This window comes from Amblyraja radiata, chromosome 6 (genome assembly GCF_010909765.2).
Source record: "Amblyraja radiata isolate CabotCenter1 chromosome 6, sAmbRad1.1.pri, whole genome shotgun sequence".
Lineage (NCBI taxonomy): Eukaryota > Metazoa > Chordata > Chondrichthyes > Rajiformes > Rajidae > Amblyraja > Amblyraja radiata.
This window is the reverse complement of record NC_045961.1, coordinates 98,961,532-98,984,610: the sequence shown is the minus strand read 5'-3', so window position 1 is coordinate 98,984,610 and position 23,079 is coordinate 98,961,532. Positions and strand designations below refer to the sequence as shown.

Here is a 23,079-nt window from a genome sequence, read left to right as displayed (position 1 = left end):
TGCTCTAGTGTTGAAGATAGACACAAAATGCTGGAGCAACTCAGCGGGACAGGCAGCAACTCTGGAGAGAAGGAATGGGTGACGTTTCGGGTTGAGACCCTTCACCAGTCTGAAAAAGGGTCTCGAGCCTAAAGGAATCAAGGGATATGGGGAAAAAGCAGGAATGGGGTAATGATTTTGGTCTGCAGAAGGGTCTCGACCCGAAACGTCACCCATTCCTTCTCTCCAGAGATGCTGCAAGTCCCACTGAGTTACTCCAGCTTATTGTGTCTATCTTCGGTTTAAACCAGCATCTGCAGTTCCTTCCTACACATTCCACTTGTGTTGCCTCACTGCCTGCGTAAGGCCTTGGCAGCAAATCAGATGAACAGGAAGTTTAGTTGCTCATTAGAGCAGTGACCAAGACAGCAGAGAGAGAGAGACAGAGTGTGAGGGGGCGGGAGGGGACTTTCCAATACATAAGCAGCCGTCTGAGCAGCACAAGCAGAAGAACGCACTAGAAGACGGAACAAACAGTTGCACCTGACTTGTTCTTGGAGACAGCCTTGAGAAGGAAAAGGATGGTTCGATTCCCACACCCAATACAATCCACTTCAACTTCCCCACCGTATAAGTAAGATTTTCACTGGATATTTCAACTCAGATGGATAGCAGCATGTGTTTTTAAGTAACAAATGTTTGGTTAGTAACTGAATTTCTGCATTGTTTTAACTTGATGTGAACCGTATTTCCTTGTGGCCAATCTACCACAAAAGTCAATGAATTGATTTTTTTTCCACTGTTCGACTTTTGTTAAACTGTTCTCGGTTCCCAGTTTAGTTTATTGTCACCGTGTACTGAGGTACAGTGAAAAACTTTGGTTATGTGCTAACCAGTCAGCGGAAAGACAATACGTGATTACAATCGAGCCATTTACAGTGTCAGGATTCATGGATATGGGAATAACGTTTATTGCAAGGTAAAGCCAGTAAAGTCTGATCAAGGATAGTCCGAAGGTCACCAATGGGGTAGATGGTAGTTCAGGTCTGCTCTCTAGTTGTGGTAGGATGGTTCAGATGCCTAATCACAGCTGTGGTGCTTTTTGATCATCTTAACCAATCTTAATAATTTCCAAAAGGAAGCCAAGGATTATTTTTAACCTGACTGGCCGTAATTAGACACTAAATGCTGGAGTAACTCAGCGGGACAGGCAGCATCTCTGGAGAGCAGGAATGGGTGGCGTTTCAGGTAGAGACTCTTCTTCACCCAGACTAGTCATACCTGTAATTATGTTGAGAGAAGCAGGGCAGAGAGCAAAGCAAGAACGTGACAAATTTTTCTGAATGACTAGCTGAGGAACACCCAACTATTCTAAAATCTGCACAAGATGCCAGGCTTTAAGCTGATATCGAAGTTATACTGTGTAGGAAGGAACTACAGATGCTGGTTTAAACCGAAGATAGACACAAAAATCTGGAGTATCTCAGCGGGTCAGGCAGCATCTCTGGGGAGAAGGAATGGGTGATGTTTTCGGGTCGAGGCCCTTCTTCAGAACATCCAGAGGTGATGCCTGTCTCACTGAGTTACTCCAGCTTTTTGTGTCTACCTTCGGTTTAAACAAGCATCTGCAGTTCCTTCTTACACAGCTTTCTGGGACATTTCTGCTTACAGACAAGGTTTCGGGAAAATAATTCTGAATTCCAGAATCACCAGATTCCGGGACTGTTTCTTCCCAGCTGTTATCAGGCAAATGAACCATCCTTACGCAAATTGGAGAGCGGTCCTGTGCTACTATCTACTCCATTCCAGACCCTCGATTTATCTTTGATCAGACTTTACTGGACGGTGTCTTGCACTAAACATTATTCACATTATGGTATGGAGAGAAGGCAGGTACGGGATACTGAGTTGGATGATCAGCCATGATCATATTGAATGGCGGTGCAGGCTCGAAGGGCCGAATGGCCTACTCCTGCACTTAATTTCTATGTTTCTATTATTCCTTTCATCATGTATCTCTACTCTATGAATAGCTTTGATATTAATCATGTATTGTCTTTCCGCTGACTGGTTAGTAGGCAACTAGAGCTTTTCACGGTACCTCGGTACACGTGACAATAAACTAAACTGAACTTCAACCGTACTTATAACTTGATCAATACTACTCAGACTGTTTCGACTTATTGAGAAATCAGTGGCTTAGAGTTAAGGCTGAGTTTTCTTAGAGATTTAGATTTATAGACAATAGACAATAGACATTAGGTGCAGGAGTAGGCCATTCGGCCCTTTGTGCCAGCACCGTTATTCAATGTGATCATGGTTGATCATCCCCAATCAATACCCCATTCCTGCCTTCTCCCCATATCCCCTGACTCCGCTATTTTTAAGAGCCCCATCTAGCTCTCTCTTAGGGCTCTTAGCTCTTAGGGCTAACGGAATCAAGGGATATGTTGGGAAAGCAGGAACGGGATGATTTTGGATGATCAGCCATGTTTATATTGAACGGCGGTGCTGGCTCGAAGGGCTGAATGGCCTACTGCACGTGGTTTCTATGTTTCTATGTTTAAGAAGGAACTGCAGATGCTGGAAAATCGAAGGTAGACAAAAGTGCTGGAGAAACTCAGCGGGTGCAGCAGCATCTATGGAGCGAAGGAAATAGGCATGTTGCCTATTTCCTTCGCTCCATAGATGCTGCTGCACCCGCTGAGTTTCTCCAGCACTTTTGTCTACCTATATTTCTATGTTTCTTTAATGTCAAAAAATAGAGACAAATCGCTGGAGTGGCTCTGCGGGTCATGAAGCATCTCTGGGCAACAAGGATAGATGACATTTGGGGTCGGGACCCTTCTTCAGCACATTCTCCCTGTGAAACTCGCACCAGTTTCCTCCAGTTGCTCCGGTTTCCTTCCACATTCTAAAAACAGTCTGGATAATGGCCCTGACCCAAAACATCACTTGTCCATGTTCTCCAGAGATGCTGCCTGACCGCTGAGTTACGCCAGCACTTTGTATCATTTTTTGTGAACCAGCATCTGCAGTCCCGTGTGGCTATATCTCTCTGTAATGCCAGTTCTGATCAGAGCTAGTTCCACATTGCCCGTAGATTTAGCATTATGAATATCTATTTACTTTCCATTTATCAGCAAATGACAAAAATAATTGAAGTATGTCAAATGTTCCCTCGAGCCTAGCACTTGGAACTAGAGTTGTTCTCTGGTTTGTTTTATGTGGGGGGTGGGGGTAGGGGTCGGGGGAATTTTTTTTTCAATCTCTTACCTTGCCGGAGTTGCGATTGTTTTCCGGATCGTATCTCTGGTCGCTCTGCGGCCTAACATCGTGGAGCTGGCGGCCTGGCTCGGGACTGATTTTGAGCCCTACCGCGGGGACGTGGACTTACCCTTGTCTGGGATCGACTCTACTACTGCGGCCAGCAGATTTCACCATCGAAGAGCTCGCAGTCTCGGGTAGAGACCGATGTCGGGAAGCTCCAAACGACGCGGAAGGTTCTGCCAGCCCCGGCCCAGGGTCCGATCGCCCGGTGCAAGGGAGCTGAGATTCCCTCCCAATGCAGGAGCTTGATCGCCCCAACGCGATGGCCCAAACGCCGCCGGCTTCGGGATCCAAAATCGTCCCGTCAACAGAAGCCTCGAGGCCCCCAACTGCGGGAGAACAAAGATGGGAAGAGATTGAACTTTTTTTCGCCTTCCATCACAGTGAGGAATGTGGAGGAGTCACTGTGGTGGATGTTTATGTTAAAATATATTTTGTGTGTTGTGTTGCTTTTTATTTGTATGACTGTATGGAAAATCATATATTTTTTTAAATTATATTTCAGCTCTTCCCCTCCACTCCCCCCATCCTCCCCTCTGCTCCCCATCCTCCCCTCCGCTCCCCCCATCCTCCCCTCTGCTTCCCCCATCCTCCCTTCCATTCGCTCCCCTCTGCTTCCCCACCTTCTTCTTCTCCCCGCCGGCGACACTTGTGGCTGCTCTCTCTTCTCCCCCCTCCAACCGCCTCCCCCCGTCAGTGATGGGCATTGGCTGTGGTGGTCCACATCTGGTGAAGGAATTTCAGGGGGAGACTGACTGGGAGATTGGAGGGGATGACCCGGGGCGGCATGGTGGCGCAACGGTAGAGCTGCTGCCTCACAGCGCCAGAGACCCGGGTTCGATCCCGACTACGGGTGCTGTCTGTACGGAGTTTCTACGTTCTCCCGTTTTCTCCGAGATCTTCGGTTTCCCCCATTACAGGTTTGTTGGTTAATTGACTTGCTATACATGTAAATTGTCCCTGGTGTGTATGTTAATGAGCGGGGATCGCTGGTCGGCACGGACTAATAAACTAAACATTTCCTGTAGATTCAGTGTTACGAATATTTTTTTTTTTTCCATTTATCATAAGATGACAAAAAAAATAGAAGTATGTTAAATGGTCCCTCCAGTCTTTTAATTGGAACTAGAGTTGGAACTGTGCCTCAGAACAATCCTGGCATGTAAAAATAAATAAGTCATCATTTAACTTTCCAGGAAATTACAGCAATAATCTCTGTCAAGAATCTCAATCTTGATGAGAATGAATCTGCGGTGAATCACAGGCCAAACTCAAGAACAAGACACTGTTAGAAACATAAAAGACATCGAAAATAGGTGCAGGAGCGGGCCATTTGGCCCATCGAGCCAGCACCGCCATTCATTATGATCATGGCTGATCATCGCGAATCAGTACCCCGCTCCTGCTTTTTCCCCATATCCGTTGATTCCGTTAGGCCTAAGAGCTAAATCTAACTCTCACTTGTAAACTCCTGTATTAAGAGGTAAAGGGGACCTCTAAACCCATCTATAACCGTAGTTAACTATTTCAAGAAATTTCAAGTATTTTTTATTTTTAACCCTTTTTGCATTTTTAATTAACTTGATATTTTCTTTATAAAGTTTTAATACTTTAAATTTTTACGATCCATTGATCCGAAGATTTAATAGGAACCTGAGGGGTAACTAAGGGTGGTGTGTGTATGGGACGAGCTGCCAGAGGAGGTAGTTGAGGCAGGTACTATTGCAACATTTAAGAAGCATATAGAAAGGGGCATGGGTAGGGACATGTTTGGAGGGACATGGGCCAAGTGTAGATGGGACATGTTGGCAAGTTGGGCCGAAGGGCCTGTTTCCACACTGTATGACTATGAAATTGCTTGTAAGACAGATATAGGGAGTGACGGATTTAAATATGAGAAAGAGAGATCTTAACTGAAGGCATCAAACAGATGAAAGCGATCGTAAGTCGGTGGCTGTGAGCTTCATGTGAGGAGGGGTCAAGAGTCAAGAGTGTTTTATTGTTATATGTCCCAGATAGAACAATGAAATTCCAACTTGCAGCAGCACAACAGAATATGTAAACATAGTACAAGATGAGTGGACTACGCTGGTAGATCATAGACAACGAAATGATGGAAGGGCTTGGGTTAACTGTGGAAGGTTAGCAGCTCAAGAATGGCAGTGTCAAATATATGGGGGAAACCATGTAATTTCTTGACATATAACAAGTAAAATGGATGAAGGGGAGCCAATGGATGTAGTGTATCTAGACTTTCAGAAAACTTTCATAAGGTCCCGCACGGGAGACTGGTGAATAAAATGAGAGCACATGGTATTGGGGGTAGGGTGTTGACATGGATAGAAAATTGGTTGCCAGACAGGAAGCAAAGAGTAGGAGTGAACGGGTCCTTTTCAGAATGGCAGGCAGTGACGAGTGGAGTGCCGCAAGGCTCCGTGTTGGGGCCGCAACTGTTTACCATATATATTAATGATTTGGAAGAGGGAATTAGGAGCAATACTAGCAAGTTTGCAGATGACACAAAGCTGGGTGGCAGTGTGAACTGTGAAGAGGATGTTAGGAGGTTGCAGGGTGACCTGGACAGGTTGAGTGAGTGGGCAGATGCGTGGCAGATGCAGTATAATATAGATAAATGTGAGGTTATCCACTTTGGCGGCAAAAACAAGGGGGCAGATTATTATCTCAACGGGGTTAGGTTAGGTAAGGGTGAGGTGCAGCGAGATCTGGGTGTCCTTGTACATCGGTCACTGAAAGTTGACGTGCAGGTACAGCAGGCAGTGAAGAAAGCTAATGGACTGTTGGCCTTCATAACAAGAGGATTTCAGTATAGGAGTAAAGAGGTTATTTTGCAGTTGTATAGGGCTCTGGTGAGACCACATCTGGAGTATTGTGTACAGTTTTGGTCTCGTAATTTGAGGAAGGACATCCTTGTGATTGAGGCAGTGCAGCGTAGGTTCACGAGATTGATCCCTTGGATGGCGGGACTGTCATATGAGGAAAGATTGAAAAGACTAAACTCACTGGAGTTTAGAAGGATGAGGGGGGGTCTTATAGAAGCATATAAAATTATAAAAGGACTGGACAAGCTAGATGCAGGAAAAATGTTCCCAATGTTGGGTGAGTCCAGAACTAGGGGCCACAGTCTTAGAAAAAAGGGGAGGTCATTTAAGACTGAGGTGAGAAAAAAAAAATTCACCCAGAGAGTTATGAATTTGTGGAATTCACTGCCACAGAAGGCAGTGGAGGCCAATTCACTGGATGAATTTAAGAGAGAGTTAGATAGAGCTCTAGTGGCTAGTGGAGTCAAGGGATATGGAAAGAAGGCAGGCATGGGTTATTGATAGGGGACGATTAGCCATGATCACAATGAATGGCGGTTCTGGCTCGAAGGGCCAAATGGCCTCCTCCTGCACCTATTTTCTATGTTTCTATGTTTCTATGAATGGAAGATGTGGACAACACAGAGCCCAAGACCCCAAAGAAAGATTTGATGATGGTTATAATGGGGATGCGAAGAGATGGGGGGAGAAAAGCTTGAGGCGGAATAGGGAAAACTCCAATTAAATAATTTATTGCAGGATAGTTTTATATTTATATTTAGACTATAGACTTTACTTTAGACTTTATAGATACCGTGCAAACCACGGCCCACTGAGACCAGCGATCACCCCGTACGCTAGACCCATCCTACACACTAAGGACAATTTATGATTATACAGAAGCCAATTAACCTACAAAACCTGTACTTCTTTAGAGTGTGGGAGGAAACCTGAGCACCCGGAGAAAACCCACGTGGTCACAGGGAGAACAGACGAACTCCGTACAGACAGCACCCGTATTCAGGAACAAACGCAGGTCAGCAGCAAATCTACCGCTGTGCCAATGTGCCACCACAAACATTTGCCTGGTTAGCTCGCAACAAAGGCTCTTCACTGTGCCTCGTTACACATGATAATAAACTAAACTAAACTATCCTTTGGCACCCCGATATTTTGAACCTGATTTTTGAACAGACACATTTAGCAAATTCAGAAACAAGGAACTGCAGATGCTGGTATACAAAAAAAATCACAAAGTGCTGGAGTAACTCAATGGGTCAGACAGCACCTTCCTCAGACTGAATAACAGTTTCCGACTCGAAACCTATCCATTCATGTTCTCCAGAGATGCTGCCTGATCCGCTGAGTTACTCCAGCACTATGTGTCGCTTTTAAAAAAAAAGCAAATTTAGCTTGGGTTAGGAACAGGAAGATAGCCTTTCAGTATGATTGTTCATTTATCTTTACTAAGACATCGCGTAAACCTTGCAGAGGTTCCAGAAAGTGGATCGCACTTCATAGACTTCAAAGTGATTCGTGCTGACGAGATGGTGTGAAGAGTCACTTTGTGAAGGCAATTCACGTTTTCACTTGCCAAAGCTTACTGTAAAACCAGTTGGAGTCTCGTCATTTCTGAAGTGCTCAGTCGAGCTATGGAGCGAGCTGGGCAAAGCTAAAGGTCAAGTGTGAATCACGAAACAATGGAGACAATCTCCATCATTTCTTCTAAGGCTTTCCTCCCTGAGTCACAATGTTTGTTGCAACTAAACCACATTAAGACATTGATCTATCGAGATTCAACGAGGTTCAAATGACAAATAAAAATTGTATTGTATTGTATTGTATTGTATTGTACCATACACGTGCAGGTCGTGTCTGCAAGCCAAACCCGCTGATTGGAAAATTTACCGGCTGCACTTGAACCGTGTGTGACCCGTCTTGTTTTATGTGCTCACATGTGCAGTATGTGTGAAAGATACATCTTCTAGATGCGCTGGGACGCATCCTCAGTGATGTGACCTGGGGTCATCGGGTGTTTCGGGTCTCACAACATCAGACACCCTCGCCCAGGCGACCCAGCTGGGGTTGATCAGGCCCCGGCTTGCGTCCCGGCAGCAACCGCCCACGGATCAGCCATCTTAATCCAATGCCACCTAGTGGCTTTCTCTGCGGCTTCGCTTGCGGATTGAATGGCCCTCTTCTTTGCCAGCCCCGTAATGCCCAACTGGTTGAGGACTTTGCAGAGTGAGCATCCTGCAAAGCCTCTACAGCCCACCTCTATGGGCTCATAGTATGTAAACAATAAGCGCCACACCTTATACTGGTGTTTTACAATATGTTCCTCTATCCACTCTATATATGCTTTGCTTCTTTAAGAGAAGGATGCAGATTAACCCTTATTAATTCATGCCATATATAAATTCCACTACACATATGTGCATACCACCCTTTACATGGTATTACGATACTACACAGCTTTAAATCCCTGTCCCACGGTACGAGTTCATTCCAAGAGCTCTCCCGAGTTTGCCCTGATTCGAACTCGGAGATTTACGGTAATGGCCACTCGTCAGTACTCGGGGTTTTCGTGGATATTTTTCATCATGTTGCAAAATCTTCACGAGTCTTCCCGTGCTTACCTGCCGTTAACGAGTTTTCCCGAGTATCTGCCGTTAGCGCTAAGAGACGTCCCCGAGCCCCGACGTACCTGCTACGTTCATTCTCCGTGTTTACCACGAGTTTGTTTTTTTTAAACTCGGGAGAACGCTTGGAATGAACTCGCACCGTGGAACAGGGCTTTTACACTAGCAAGGTCAGCCAGCTCGCTCTCTCTCCCTCTCACAAGCCAGCGGAGCTAGATGATAATGACTGGCTGTTTGAATGGTCCTGTTTGCCGATGGAGGTACAGCGCGGAATCAGGCCCTTCGGCCCACCGAGTCCATGCCGACTAGCGACCCCCGCACATTAACATTATCCTACACACACTGGGGACAATTTACTATTTTCCCGAAGCCACTTAACCTACAAACCTGTATGTCTTTGGAGTGTGGGAGGAAACTGAATATCCCGGAAAAAAACCCACATGGATAACGTGCAAACTCCACACAGACAGCACCGGTAGGTTGGGAACAGAACTGGGAGTCTGGTGCTTTGAGGTACCAGCACCAGCTGTGCAACCGTGCCACCCACAGTTAACTCAAATTGAGTTTTTATAGATTCTGCCTGTTTTGTTAGTGTTTCTATACTTTCTGACTCTTATTCAGATTTTTATTCTCTTCAGTATTTTTAGTTTAGTTTAGGTTAGTTTAGAGATACAGCGCGGAAACAGGCCTCTCGGCCCACCGAGTCCACACCGACCAGCGATCCCCGCACATTTACCCTATCCTACACACATTAGGGACAATTTCCATTTACACCAAGCCAATAAACCTGCAAACCTGTACGTCTTTGTGGTGTGGGAGGAATCCGAAGATCTCGGAGAAAACCCATGCAGGCCACGGGGAAGAACATACAAACTCCGTACAGACAAGCACCCATAGTCAGGATCGAACCCGGATCTCTGGCGCTGTAAGACAGTAGCTCTACCGCTGGGCCATTGTGCCGCGAGTGTCTTGCATTTCCTTGTTATTGCCCCCTGGTCTAAATCCTGTCCATTAGCTCAGTGAAAATATCTTCAACGCCTGGACTGAAATGGTTCAAAAAGATCAATTGCCACACGAGAAAAAGGATGGGTAATAAATCCTGGCCTTGCCAGAAATGCCGATCTCCAGTAAATCAAAAACTAATCTGAAACCTTCCAAAATTCCAGATGAGCAAAGTCGTTATGGAAAGTTTTCGAGACGGTCAGAATTCTTGTAAGAGTAAGGAATAGCCAATATTGTTTGAGTTGGCACCTACTTGCGTTTTATTGCATGGGAAACTTCCAAATCTTCTTTACTTCTTGGGAAGTGCGATGTTTGCAACACTTCAAATGTATTTTTATTCTGGTCTCATCAGTTTGTGGCCCAAACGAAAGTGAAAACGGATTGTTTTAAAAAAAACATGCATTTTTGTTTTAATATTTCTTTGCGCTATCTTGATTCATTTTTCCCCTCTTGTTCTTAAGGCATTGGCCCTCCTTTGGCAATTTATTCATGAGCACACAGTAAATGGTAGGCCTCCTGGGAGTGTTGTAGAGCAGAAGGATCTCGGAGTGTACGTATATAGTCGCCTGAAGGTGGCATCACTGATAGATAGGGCGGTCAAAAAGGCTTTTGGCACCCAGGCCTTCATCAGAGTATTGAGTATAGAAGTGTTTAAGAAGGATGTCAGCTGATCTACATCGGTGAGACCAAGCGTAGGCTTGGCGATCGTTTCGCCGAATACCTCCGCTCAGTCCGCATTAACCAACCTGATCTCCCGGTGTCTCAGCACTTCAACTCCCCCCCCCATTCCAAATCCGCACTCTCTATCCTGGGCCTCCTCCATGGCCAGAGTGAGCACCATCGGAAATTGGAGGAGCAGCACCTCATATTCCTCTAGGGCAATTTACACCCAAAACGTTCCCTATTTCCTTCGCTCCGTAGATGCTGCTACACCCGCTGAGTTTCTCCAGCCCTTTTGTCTACCTATTGAGTATAGAAGTTGGGAGTTCATGTTGCAGTTATATAAGACATTGGTGAGGCTGCATTTAGAGTCTAAAGAAGGGTTTCGGCCCGAAACGTTGCCTATTTCCTTCGCTCCATAGATGCTGCTGCACCCGCTGAGTTTCTCCAGCAATTTTGTCTACCTTTAGAATATTGCATTCAGTTCTGGGCACCATGCCATAGGAAAGATGTTGTCAAGTTGGGAAAGGCAGGGAGGAGATTTACGAGGATGTTGCCAGGACTTGAGGGCCTGAGCTATATGGAGAGGTTGAGCAGTGGTGATCTTATAGAGGTGTATAAAATAATGAGAGGAATGATCAGATAGATGTACAGAGTTTCTTGTCCAGAGTATGGGAATTGTGAACCAGAAGACATAGGTTTAAGGTGAAGGGGAGAGATTTAATAGGAATCTGAGAGATAACTTTTTCACACATAGGATGATGGGTGTATGGAACGAGCTGCCAGAGGAGGTAGTTAAGACAGGGACTATTGCAATGTTGAATAAACAATTAGACAGGCACGTGGATAGGACAGGTTTAGAGGGATATGGGCAGAAGGCAGGCAGTTGTGATGAACCAGCATCACCATTCAATATCATGGCTGATCATCCAAAATTAGTCCCTGGTCCTGCTCTCTCCCCATATCCCTTGATTCCGTTAGCGCTAAGAGCTATATCTCTCTTGAAAACATCAAAGGATACAAAGGACATTTATTATCACATTCACCAATTGGTGTAGTGCCATTGGCAAGTCACAAATGGCAATTTAGGTGGCATGGACAATTTGAGTTGAAGGGTCTGTTTTCATGCTGTAAAGCTCTAAAAGGCTTTGATTCCATGTGAGAGAGAAAGAGAGAGAGAGAGAGAGAAAGAAAGACAGAGAAAGAGAGAGAGAAAGATAGACTGTTGACGATTCTAAAGGACATCAAACCCAAGCTTTGCCCTCAAGTATTTCTCAAGGGATCTTCAATCTGAAATGAGATACAGAGTGGGGGTGGTTGCTAAATGCGGAGATTGATGGGAACTCCTTGCTATTTGGTAACAGAGATGAGGAAAATGTTTTCATTGGAACGGAGATGAGGAAAAACCTTTTCACACAGAGAGTTCTGAGTCTGTGGAATTCTCTGCTTCAGAAGGCGGTGGAGGTTGAGGAAAGATTGAACAGACTAGGCTTGTATTCACTGGAGTTTAGAAGGATTAGGGGGTGGATCTTATAGAAACATATGAAATTATAAAAGGACTGGGCAAGCTAGATGCAGGAAAAATGTTCCCAAAGTTGGGCGAGTCCTGAACCAGGGGCCACACTCTTAGAATAAAGGGGAGGCCATTTAAGACTGAGGTGAGAAAAAACGTTTTCACCCAGAGAGTTGTGAATTTATGGAATTCCTTGCCACAGAGGGCAGTGGAGGCCATGTCACTGGATGGATTTAAGAGAGAGTTATGCCCTTGTCCCACTTAGGAAACCTGAACGGAAACCTCTGGAGACTTTGTGCCCCACCCAAGGTTGCAGGTGGTTGCTGGAGGTTGCAGGTAGTGGAAGCAGGTAGGGAGACTGACAAAAACCTCCGGGAACCGCAAGGATACCTTGGGTGGGGAGCAAAGTCTCAAGAGGTTTCCGTTCAGGTTTCTTAAGTGGGACAGGGGCTAGCGATAGAGCTCTAGGGGCTAATGGAGTAAAGGGATATGGGGAGGCAGGCACGGGTTATTGATAGGGGACGATCAGCCATGATCAAAATGAATGGCGGTACAGGCTCGAAGGGCTAAATGGCCTACTCCTGCCCCTACTGTCTATTGTCTCGTGTCTAAATTGACTCAGTGCAAATATTAACTAAATAAGGCCACGTTTGACGGTAGAAATCTAACCTATTAGTCAGAGTTGGGAGAAAAATGTTTAGGCAACTCTATCTGCAGCTGGCTTTTGTATTCTTTGTAAATGCAGTTCCTTAAAATCAGTGCTTTCTCAGCGAAAACAAGAGGAGGTAGGAAGGAAATTAAACATCATTCCAGTGTTGACACAAGCTGCCAGTTTGCAGCCTACTCCCTTGCTTTCTCTGAGTCACTTTAACATTTCCAGTTCGAAACTCTGTAATGGTTATTGCAAACATTGCTGTTTGAAATGTGCTCCTGTTTTAATTAATTCCCTGAGCGTTAGCCCTTTGCTCAGTCCGCCTTGGCCTCGCGATCTCCCGGTTGCCAACACTTAAACTTTTCACGAGGATGTTACATAGAAACATAGAAAAATAGGTGCAGGGGTAGGCCATTCAGCCCTTCGAGCCAGCACTGCCATTCAATATGATCACGGCTGATCATATAAAATCAGTACCCCATTCCTGCTTTCTCCCCATTTCCCTTGATTTCTTTAGCCCTAAGAGCTAAATCTAACTCCCTCTTGATAACATCCAGTGAATTAGCCTCCACTGCCTTCTGTGGCAGAGAATCCCACAATATTCACAACTCTCTGGGTGAAAACGTTTTTCCTCATCTCAGTCCTCAATGGCCTACCCCTTATTCAGAAACTGAGACCCCTGGTTCTGGACCCCCCCAAGATTAGGAACATTTTCTCTTCATCTGCCCCCGGGGTTGGCAACCATGTTCTGCATAGGGGCCAGGACGCATATCTGTGAGTGGATGGCGGGCCACATCTATCATGGGTACACATGGATCCAGCCCCCATCCCGCCCCGGAAGGCAGGCATCAAATCACGTGTTCACGGACGGTAGACAAAAATGCTGGTGAGGCAGCCTCTTGCAATCCTTGTATGTCTTACCCGCTGAGTTTCTCCAGCATTTTGTATACTTTCGATTTTTCCAGCATCTGCAGTTCTTTCTTAAATGTGTTCACAGAAAGTGCACGAACATGCTGGCGGTTTTGGGTAGGATTAAGTACAATTAGAGCTGGGCCGCTATTGGGGGAAGCATTTGGGAAGGGCTCGGGAAGCGTTCGGCTACGGGCTACATTAGGCCCAAGGACCATAGGTTGCCGACCCCTGATCTAGCCTGTCCAACCCTTTAATCATTTTATATGTTTCTATAACATCTAAGATGTTTCCAGGACCCGAGGATCTGCGCCATAGGGAGAGGTTGAGTATTCCTTGGAGCGCAAGAAGATAAGGGTGATTTTACTTCGGAGTCACGTGAGTGACTACATGAAGAACCCGTCCAGAACGCATGCGCGACATGAGCGTTCACGCAGTGCAACAGCGACGAACGGGAGTACAGGGCGCTCCCGCTACAGCCTTAAAAAAGACAGACCATCAGGTAAGTTTACTCTGAGGTCGTATTAGAAAACTTTGCTTTGCTTTGTGTACACCAGGTCAAGACAACTGGGAAAAATGAACAAAGCAAGACAAGCAAAAAAGATCGTTCCCCCGTTCAACTCCAACAGAGGAGCGTTCCACCAGTGGGGGGCGAGAGGCGGCAGGACCGCACACGCTGCGGTCTGCAATTTCTGATACCGAGCCGAGCCGAGTACCGTTAACGCAGCCTGAGCAGCGGGCTGGAGGTAAATCGAGACGGAAGACCAACCGGCCGGTAACATCTGACAACTCCGACGAGGAAGTCTCGCCGCCCGAGAACGCAGAGACAGCCGCCTGAGCCGCATGGAGAGGCTCATGGTGCAAATGCTCCAGCGAGACTTGCTTCGGGAGCTGGAGCAGTCTCGCCAAGGGAGTTCAGGCACTCCCGCCACAGTGCCTTACAATGCACTGGCCATCGCTTCTCCCTCAGCCAAGGGCAGTGTTGGCGACCAGGGCTGGGCTGGTCAAGAACAGGGGTCACTGGCCGAAGATGTCGGGTGTACGCTTGGGGTACAAGACCAGGAAGAGCTGCTGGGTGTGGTCAACCGCTACATGGCTACACTACGAGCAGGACGGCCATTAGAGCCAAAACTGGCGGCCAGCATAGACTACGTGTCCTTCAAACCCCTACAAGAGCAGGTAGTCAATGAGGCACTAAAACTGTATTCGGCCCCAGAAAACTGCGTTTCGCTCAACGTACCGGCCGTTAGCTGCCAAATCTGGGGGCACGTTGGGCAGAACATCCGCAATCAAGAATTGAAATTACAGCGTATTCTCAGGCTCCTGACGTCAGCCATTACATCGTATGCTCATTCCGTGGATGGGGTGGAAATGACCACCAACCAGCAAGATACATTAGCTCTGCTGTGCAACACCCAATACGAGATAAACAACCTCCGTAAGGAGATAATAAGACCTGCCCTCAACCCCAAATTTGCAGGATTGTGCAAAACACCGGCCTCAGAGCCACAAATTACTCTTTGGTAAGATCCTAAAAAAGTAAAGGACCTGGAAGAAGAGTCCAAAACATTTGGCCTCATGAGGGCGGGCCCCGGAACAAGCAGACCCACGAAACCCAGACGGCAGTACTCCACCGCGTCCACCAGTCGACGTCAACCTCATGGGACTGGTGAAAGCTCGGGGTCCGCATACCATCCCGGAAAGCCTTTTTTAGGCCAGGGCCCAGAGCGGACCCCATGGAAAATGCGCCACCCCCAACCAGCAGTACATCCGACAGCACAACGTCAAACGAAGAAACAGAAGAAGGGAACACATCCATAACCATGGAGGTAGGTGGGTCTGGTTCCTACCAGCATATAAAAAGTGGGGGATCTATACTAACAGGGGGGAGATTACACCCGTTTTTGGAAGCATGGAGGTCTATCACGAATGATAAATATATACTTAACAGTATTCGTGGTTACAAAATAGAATTTGTTCAAGAAAACATGCCGCCAGTTCAGCATACACCCCAAAGGGTCTTTACCCTCTCAGTTAAAGAAAAACTAGAGGGTCAAGCAGAACTGTTGAGGTTACTTACAAAGGGTATCATTGAGAAAACCAAACATGAACCTTTGGAATTTGTCTCAAATATATTTATTAAAACCAAAAAAGAAGGTGGATGTCGCATCATCATTGACTTGACCTCACTAAATACGTTTGTTAAGTATATACATTTCAAAATGGAAACATTTGTAACTGCTAAACAACTGATTTCCAAAGGATACTTTATGGCAAGCATCAACTTAAAAGATGTCTACTATTCAGTACCCATTCAAAAGGATCATCGCAGATACTTGAAATTTACCTGGATAGGGCAACAATGGCAGTTTAAAGCGTTGCCTAATGGTTTAACATCAGCCCCAAGATTATTTACCAAGATACTAAAACCAGCCTTGGCAATATTAAGAAAACAGAAACATATTGTCATGGCATACCTTGTTGATATCTTAACAGTAGGCAAAACCATGGAATTGGCCAAATCAGCTGTGTCAGCTACCAAACAATTGTTTGAAACCTTGGGATTTGTCTTACATCCAGATCAATCTAAGTTGACGCCATCCACAACTATGGACTATCTGGGATTCACAATTAACTCAGTCCACATGTCTGTAACGTTGCCAAAAGAGAAAGCAGCAGAATTGGCACAAACATGTAACAATTTAATGGTCAACGATCGACCAACCATTCGACAAGTGGCAAGAGTAATTGGCAAAATAGTAGCAGCATTTCCAGTTACACAATTTGGTCCTCTGCACTATCAAAACCTACAAAGAGCACAAGTGCAGGCGTTAAAAAGACATGCAGGTCACTTTGACCGAATCATGAAATTACCCATTGAAGCAATATCAGATTTACAATGGTGGGTAGGGGATGTTTGGCATAGTTCCAGCCCTATCGTCATCAATAACCCAACATTAATTATGCAAACAGATGCCAGTGCTCAAGGCTGGGGAGCAACTAATACCATATCCAGCGCAGGTGGTAGATGGACTTATCTAGAGTCATCTTTACTACAGACACTGGGCATAAATTATCTGGAAAATGTTGGGTGCATTTTATGGTTTAAAAGCATATTCTACAAATATGCACCACTTGCATGTTCGTTTACAAATAGATAATACCACGGTGGTGGCCTATATTAACCATATGGGCGGATTAAATCGATATCATGTGACAATTTGGTCAACACAATCTGGCAATGGTGTGTCGACAGACATATTTGGTTATCAGCAACTTACCTACCAGGTAAGCTAAATACAGTGGCAGACACCAGGTCACGCAAATTCAATGATAACACCGAATGGATGTTAAATCCCAAAGCATTTTCTAAAATTACAAAGCAATATGGCATGCCAGATATCGATCTGTTGGCATCCAGACTAAATCACCAGGTACCAATGTATGTCGCTTGGGAACCAGACCCTGAGGCAGCAGCGATAGATGCATTCTCGCTGGACTGGGGAAAATTCTTCTTTAATGCTTTTCCTCCCTTCTGCCTCATCAGTCGAGTACTACGCAAATTACAAATGGACTCTGCTTCAGGTATTTTGATAGTACCCGACTGGCCTACACAGCCATGGTTCCCAGTGGTCTTCGACATGGTTATCGAAACCCCAATAACCTTTCCCAGTAGCCCAGACTTAATAACTCACCCGGTAACAGGCATAACCACCCATGCCACGATAAAATTAAACTACTGGGTTGCAGATTTTGAAAAGACCACTGCTGGGCCTGGGATTGTCAGACAGCACTATCAACACGATGACAGCATCCACCGCATGTCCACAAGAAAACAATACTTGTCGAACATCAGGAAGTGGGAAAGATACTGTTCGAATACAGGAACTACATATTCAACTACTACAATAACCAATGCACTGGAGTTCCTGGCAGGCCTTCACCACAATGAAGGACTCAGCTACAGCGCCATCAATACAGCCAGAAGTGCTCTGTCAGCCTACTTAATTCAGGCACCAGGACAACAGGCCATAGGGTCTCACCCACTGGTGATCAAACTCATGAGAGGCATATTCAACTCTAATCCCCCCAGACCTAGGTACACCCAAATCTGGGATGTCAGTGTGGTCCTGACATACCTAAGGGGATGGTCACCAGCCAGGTCTCTCACCCTGGAACAGCTAACCCTGAAGACGGTCATGCCGATGGCACTTGTCTCAGCACAAAGAGTCCAGTCCCTCCATCTACTACGATTGGACAATATGGTTATAACACCAGACCGTGTCTCATTCACCATTCAGGAGCTGGTCAAACAGAGCAGACCAGGAACATCAGGTCAAGTTGTGAATTTCCGGGCATACCCACCTGAACCACGGTTATGTGTCATGACCCACTTACTAAATTACATCGACACAACAAGAGTGTTATGGGTCAGCCACAAGAAACCTCATGGTCGGGTGACGAGCCAAACTATCTCAAGATGGCTCAAGCAGGTACTGGGAGCTGCTGGAGTAAATACTAATGTGTATACATCTCACTCCACCAGGGCAGCATCCACATCAGCGGCTAAGAGGGTGGACTTGCCTATAGACCACATCCTGGCTACAGCGGGGTGGTCTAGGGAGAAAACGTTCCAAACATTTTATAATAAACCGCTGGCAGAACCTGTATTGTTTGCAGAAAAAGTGTTAGAATCTGCAAATATATAATTTAAGCCCGGGGGAGCATTTTTATTTTTGTTATTGTTTAATAAACACCATTATTGTTTTTACAAACAGATTCATGGTTGATTACGATAACATACTTCCTACCTCGAATGACTTCGGCAGCGAGTGAAGTATGAACTGTTACACGGTTTGAAATCACAGAGCTTTAAAATCTTCACATAGTCACTCATGTGACTCCGAAGTAAAATAGTAAGATTAAACGAGAACTTACCAGTTTGAAGTTTGATCTGTATTTTATGAGGAGTTACGATGTGGGATTACGTGCCCTCCGCTCCCGCCCTCAATTATAGAGATCATCTGGTATTTAAGTTCTCCTTTTCTTTACTATCTTTATTTCAATTATTGTGTCTTTCTGTGATTCCACACCGCTGCTTTGAAGTATGTCGCGCATGCGTGCTGGACGGGTTCTTCACGTAATCCCTCATCGTAACTCCTCATAAAATACAGATCAAACTTTGAACTGGTAAGTTCTCGTTTAATCTTACTATGTTATAGAGGTCTATAAAATCACAAGATGAATAGATCGGGTAGAAGCACGGAGTCTCTTGCCCAGAGTAGGGGAAGAATTTCATTGTTCTATCTGGAATATATGACAATAAAACACTCTTGACTCTTGTCATGTTGGCCGGTGTGGGCAGGTTGGACTGAAGGGTCTGTTTCAACACTGTATCATTCTATGACACTATGGCTAATTCTGATGACAGGTTGTTTGTGAGGAGTGGACTGCTGCAGGGGTCAGTGCTGGGTCCTTTGCTCTTTCTAATATACAATAATGACTTTGATGACAATGTAGTTAAACTATGGAGGTAAATATGCAGATTACACCAAAATTGCTTGGTATTGTGGAGAATAGATACCTAAGTTTACAAAAGGATCTACATCAATCAGTAATGATGGTGGGCACAGGAATGGCAAAATAAATTTAACTCAGACTACTCTGATGGGACGGCACGGTGGCGCAGTGGTAGAGCTACTGCCTTACAGCTGCAGAGACCCGGGTTCTATCATGACTACAGGTGCTTGTCTGTACAGAGTTTGTACGTTCTCTCCGTGATCTGCTTGGGTTATCTCCGAGATCTTCGGTTCCATCCCACACTACAAATACATACAGGTTTGTAGGTTTGTTGGCTTGAAGTAAATGTAAAATTGTCCCTAGAATGTTGTCAAGTCAAGTCAAGTCACTTTTATTTCTATAGCACATTTAAAAAACAACTCTCATTGACCAAAGTGCTTTACATTGGTGGAGATACTAACGTTATACAACAGTGGTTCATAGATTAAGTACAGACATAAATACATACATGTAGCCCTCACTCAGAGGCTTGAGAGTAAAGATGAGATTTTAGTCTAGACTTAAAAGAGTCGATGGAGGGGGCAGTTCTGATGGGAAGGGGGATGCTGTTCCACAGTCTAGGAGCTGCAACCGCAAAGGCGCGGTCGCCCCTGAGCTTATGCCTAGACCTCAGGATGGTCAGTAACCCCAAGTCGGCCGATCTGAGGGACCTGGAGGTGGTGTGGTGGGTAAGCAGACTTTTGATGTAGGTGGGGGCAAGCCCGTTAAGGGCTTTGTAAACATAGAGGAGGACCTTGAAATGTATACGGAAACGCACAGGGAGCCAGTGGAGAGAGGCCAGGATCGGGGTGATGTGGTCCCTTTTTCGGGTGCCTGTCAGGAGTCTCGCTGCGGCGTTTTGGACCAGTTGCAGGCGGGACAGGGAAGACTGGCTGATACCAGTGTACAGAGAGTTGCAGTAATCTAGGCGGGAGGAGATAAATGTGTGGATGATCTTTTCCAGGTCATCAAATCAGAGGAATTGATTTATTTTTGCTATCGTCCGATGCTGGAAGAAGCTAGCTTTTACCACGGCATTCACTTGTTTGTGAAATTTTAGTGCTGAGTCATATATCACGCGGAGGTTTTTGACGTGAGGTTTGAGTAATGGGGTAAGGCTTCCAAGGCTGCCTGCTATCATTTTGATTGAGTCCGAGGGGCTGAGAAGGATGACCTCAGACTTACTCTCGTTTAGTTGGAGGAAGTTCTGGGCCATCCAGCACTTTATATCCTCGAGGCAGCGGGTAAGGTTAAGCAGATTTGATTGGTTTTCGGACTTCAGGGGGTGATAGAGTTGTGTATCGTCTGCGTAGCAATGGAAGGAAATGCCGTGCCTTTCAATGACTTGGCCTAAGGGGAACATATACAGGGAGAAGAGAATGGGGCCAAGGATGGAACCTTGTGGAACCCCACAGCAGAGGCTAGCTGGGGAGGAGAAAGAGTTACCTATGTTAGTAGAGAAACTCCTCCCTTTGAGGTAGGAGATGAACCAGCTCAGGGCAGTGCCATCAATACCAACCCCGTACCGGAGACGCCCAATTAGGATGGTGTGGTCGACTGTATCGAATGCAGCGCTGAGGTCAAGAAGGAGCAGGATTGCACAGTCGCCGGAGTCAACGGTGAGCAGTAGGTCATTGTGTACCTTCAACAAGGCAGACTCTGTACTGTGGTGGGCCCTGAAACCTGATTGGAAAGTTTCCAGGATAGTATTTTGGTGAAGGTAAGCCATAAGTTGACTTAAAATTATCTATTCAAGGACTTTTGAAAGGAAAGGCAGTTTGGAAATAGATCTGTAGTTGCTTGGCAAGGTGGGGTCGAGGTTAGGTTTTATCAGGAGTGGTTGGACCACCGCATGCTTGAAGCTGGTAGGTACAGTGCCAGTGGCCAGAGAACTGTTGATGATGGCGAGGATGCTGGGACCGGCTATTGTAATAACATCCTTCAGAAGGACAGAGAGGACAGTGTCGAGGGGGCAGGTAACAGGTTTCATGGCGGTGATCAGTTTTACAAGGGAGGGTAGAGTAACGGGTTGGAAACAGTCTAATTTTGAAGAGCAGATCAATGAGACAGCCAGGTCATGGATGGGAGGTGAAATATTTGTTCTGATGTTCTTAACTTTGCTGATGAAAAATGTAGTAAATTCCTCGCACTTAGCAGGGGACCCAGTTAAGCTGGTGCTGGGGGCAGGACATATGATCGAGGTGATGGTACTATAAAGGACCTTGGAGTTATGAGCGTTTTTGGAAATAAGGGCGGAAAAGTATTTTGTTCTTGCAGATTTTACTGATTCCTGGTATTTGTGAAGATTGTTTTTCAGAAGTTCAAAGGAAATTTGAAGCTTATCAGATTTGTACTTCCGTTCTGATTTTCTGCACTCACTTCTTAGGGCTCTGGGGGTGTCATTGAGCCACGGCTCGCCTTTAGGCTTAGGCTTTTTCATTTTAAGAGGAGCAACAGAATCCAGAATGGAAGAGCAAGTGGTATTGAATAAAGAAATGAGGTAGTCGGTGCTGAGATGGAGGGGAGACTCCTCAATAGTGCAGATGTCGGGGGCGGCTATGAGAGCCTCAGAGAACTAAAGGGCCTGTCCCACGAGCATGCGACTCCATGCGGCAAGCGTGACCTAACGTGGTCGCTTGAGCCGTACGGCCTCGCGGGGCCGGTCTCACTTTGATCGTCGGAGCCGTATGGAGTTGTGCGGGGCTGGTCCCGACATCGCGCGGGGCTCCGAAAAACTGACCCTGTTCAAAAATTCCGCGCGGCAACGGCCTGCGGGCCCGCAACCACCTCGACACCGTACGCACCGCCTCGACGGGCATACGCAGCGTCTTGACGCCGTACGTCACGCGCGAACTTCGCTCGAACTTCACGTCACTCACTCGACCTCCGCGCGGCCCCCGCTTCCGGTTTGGTCGCGCGCGCTGCATGCAGGTGCATGCTGGTGGGACCGGCCCTGTACGGGGATCACTTGACCTCCGCGCGACCCACGCTTCTGGTTTGGTTGCGCTTGCTGCATGCAGGTTGCATGCATGTGGGACAGGCCCTTTACTGGCATTTCGAAGAGTTTAGAGTGTGTTGGATAGTGTTGATGTGCGGGGATCGCTGGTCGGCGCAGACACGGTAGACCGAAGGGCCTGATTTCCGCATGGTATCTGTAAACTAAACTAGACTAAGAGAATGTGGTGTTGCCTGGAATAATTCCATATCCTTTTGTGCCTTCCTCATTCAAGAATCTGTTCAGATGCATCTTAAATGTTCTTGCCTCCATCGTTAACATGCAAGTCAATGAGCCAAATTACCCTTTTCTGTGCTAAAGCAATTCTGTAACTATATACTCGAATAGTGAAAGGCCTGAGAGTGGTTGTGGAGCGGATGTTTCCACTCATGGGAGAGTCTAGGACTAGAGGTCTTGGCCCCAGAGTTAAAGGACGTAACATTAGGAAGGAGACGACGAGAAATTACTTCAATCAGAGGATGGTGAATCTGTGGAATTTACTGCCACCAAAGGCTGTGGAGGCCAAGTCAATGGATATCTTTAAAATAGATGGATTCTTGATTAGTTTGGGTGCCAGGGGTTATGGGCAGAAAGCAGGAGAAAGGGGTTAGGAGGGAGAGATAGATCAGTCATGATTGAATGGTGGAGTAGACGATGGGCTGAATGGCCCAATTCTGCTCATATTACTTATGAACTTACGTACCCTATCTCAAAAGGAATTACTTAATTCCCAAGGATGCAGATCAAACAAGACACACAACTCGGCGTATGCTGGAATAAAAAGGAACTGCAGATGCTGTTTTTTACCAAAGATAGACACAAAACGCTGGAGTAACTCAGCTGAGATATGTATCTTCAATAATGGTGGAGTCATCAAGGGTGTTCTAAGCTTAACCACAATGGGCGTAAGAGTACAGATCTTTTACACCTTGTTTCTATTTGCAGACCGCTGATATGATCAGTCAGCAGTGGTGAAGACAAATAACACTTTATATTCGTTGTATTCTTACTTCCTGCAT

General features: G+C 46.0%; 1 protein-coding gene across 2 annotated transcripts in view; it reads left to right on the top strand.

The window, feature by feature from the left end:
* Positions 1–448: 448 nt before the first annotated feature.
* Positions 449–23,079, top strand: part of csf2ra (colony stimulating factor 2 receptor subunit alpha) — a 59,864-nt gene continuing 37,233 nt past the window's right edge. For both annotated transcript variants that reach the window (XM_033023314.1, XM_033023313.1), the window contains exon 1: positions 449–613. The gene's annotated coding sequence lies outside the window, so the exon portion shown is untranslated. The remainder of the gene's footprint in view (positions 614–23,079) is intronic.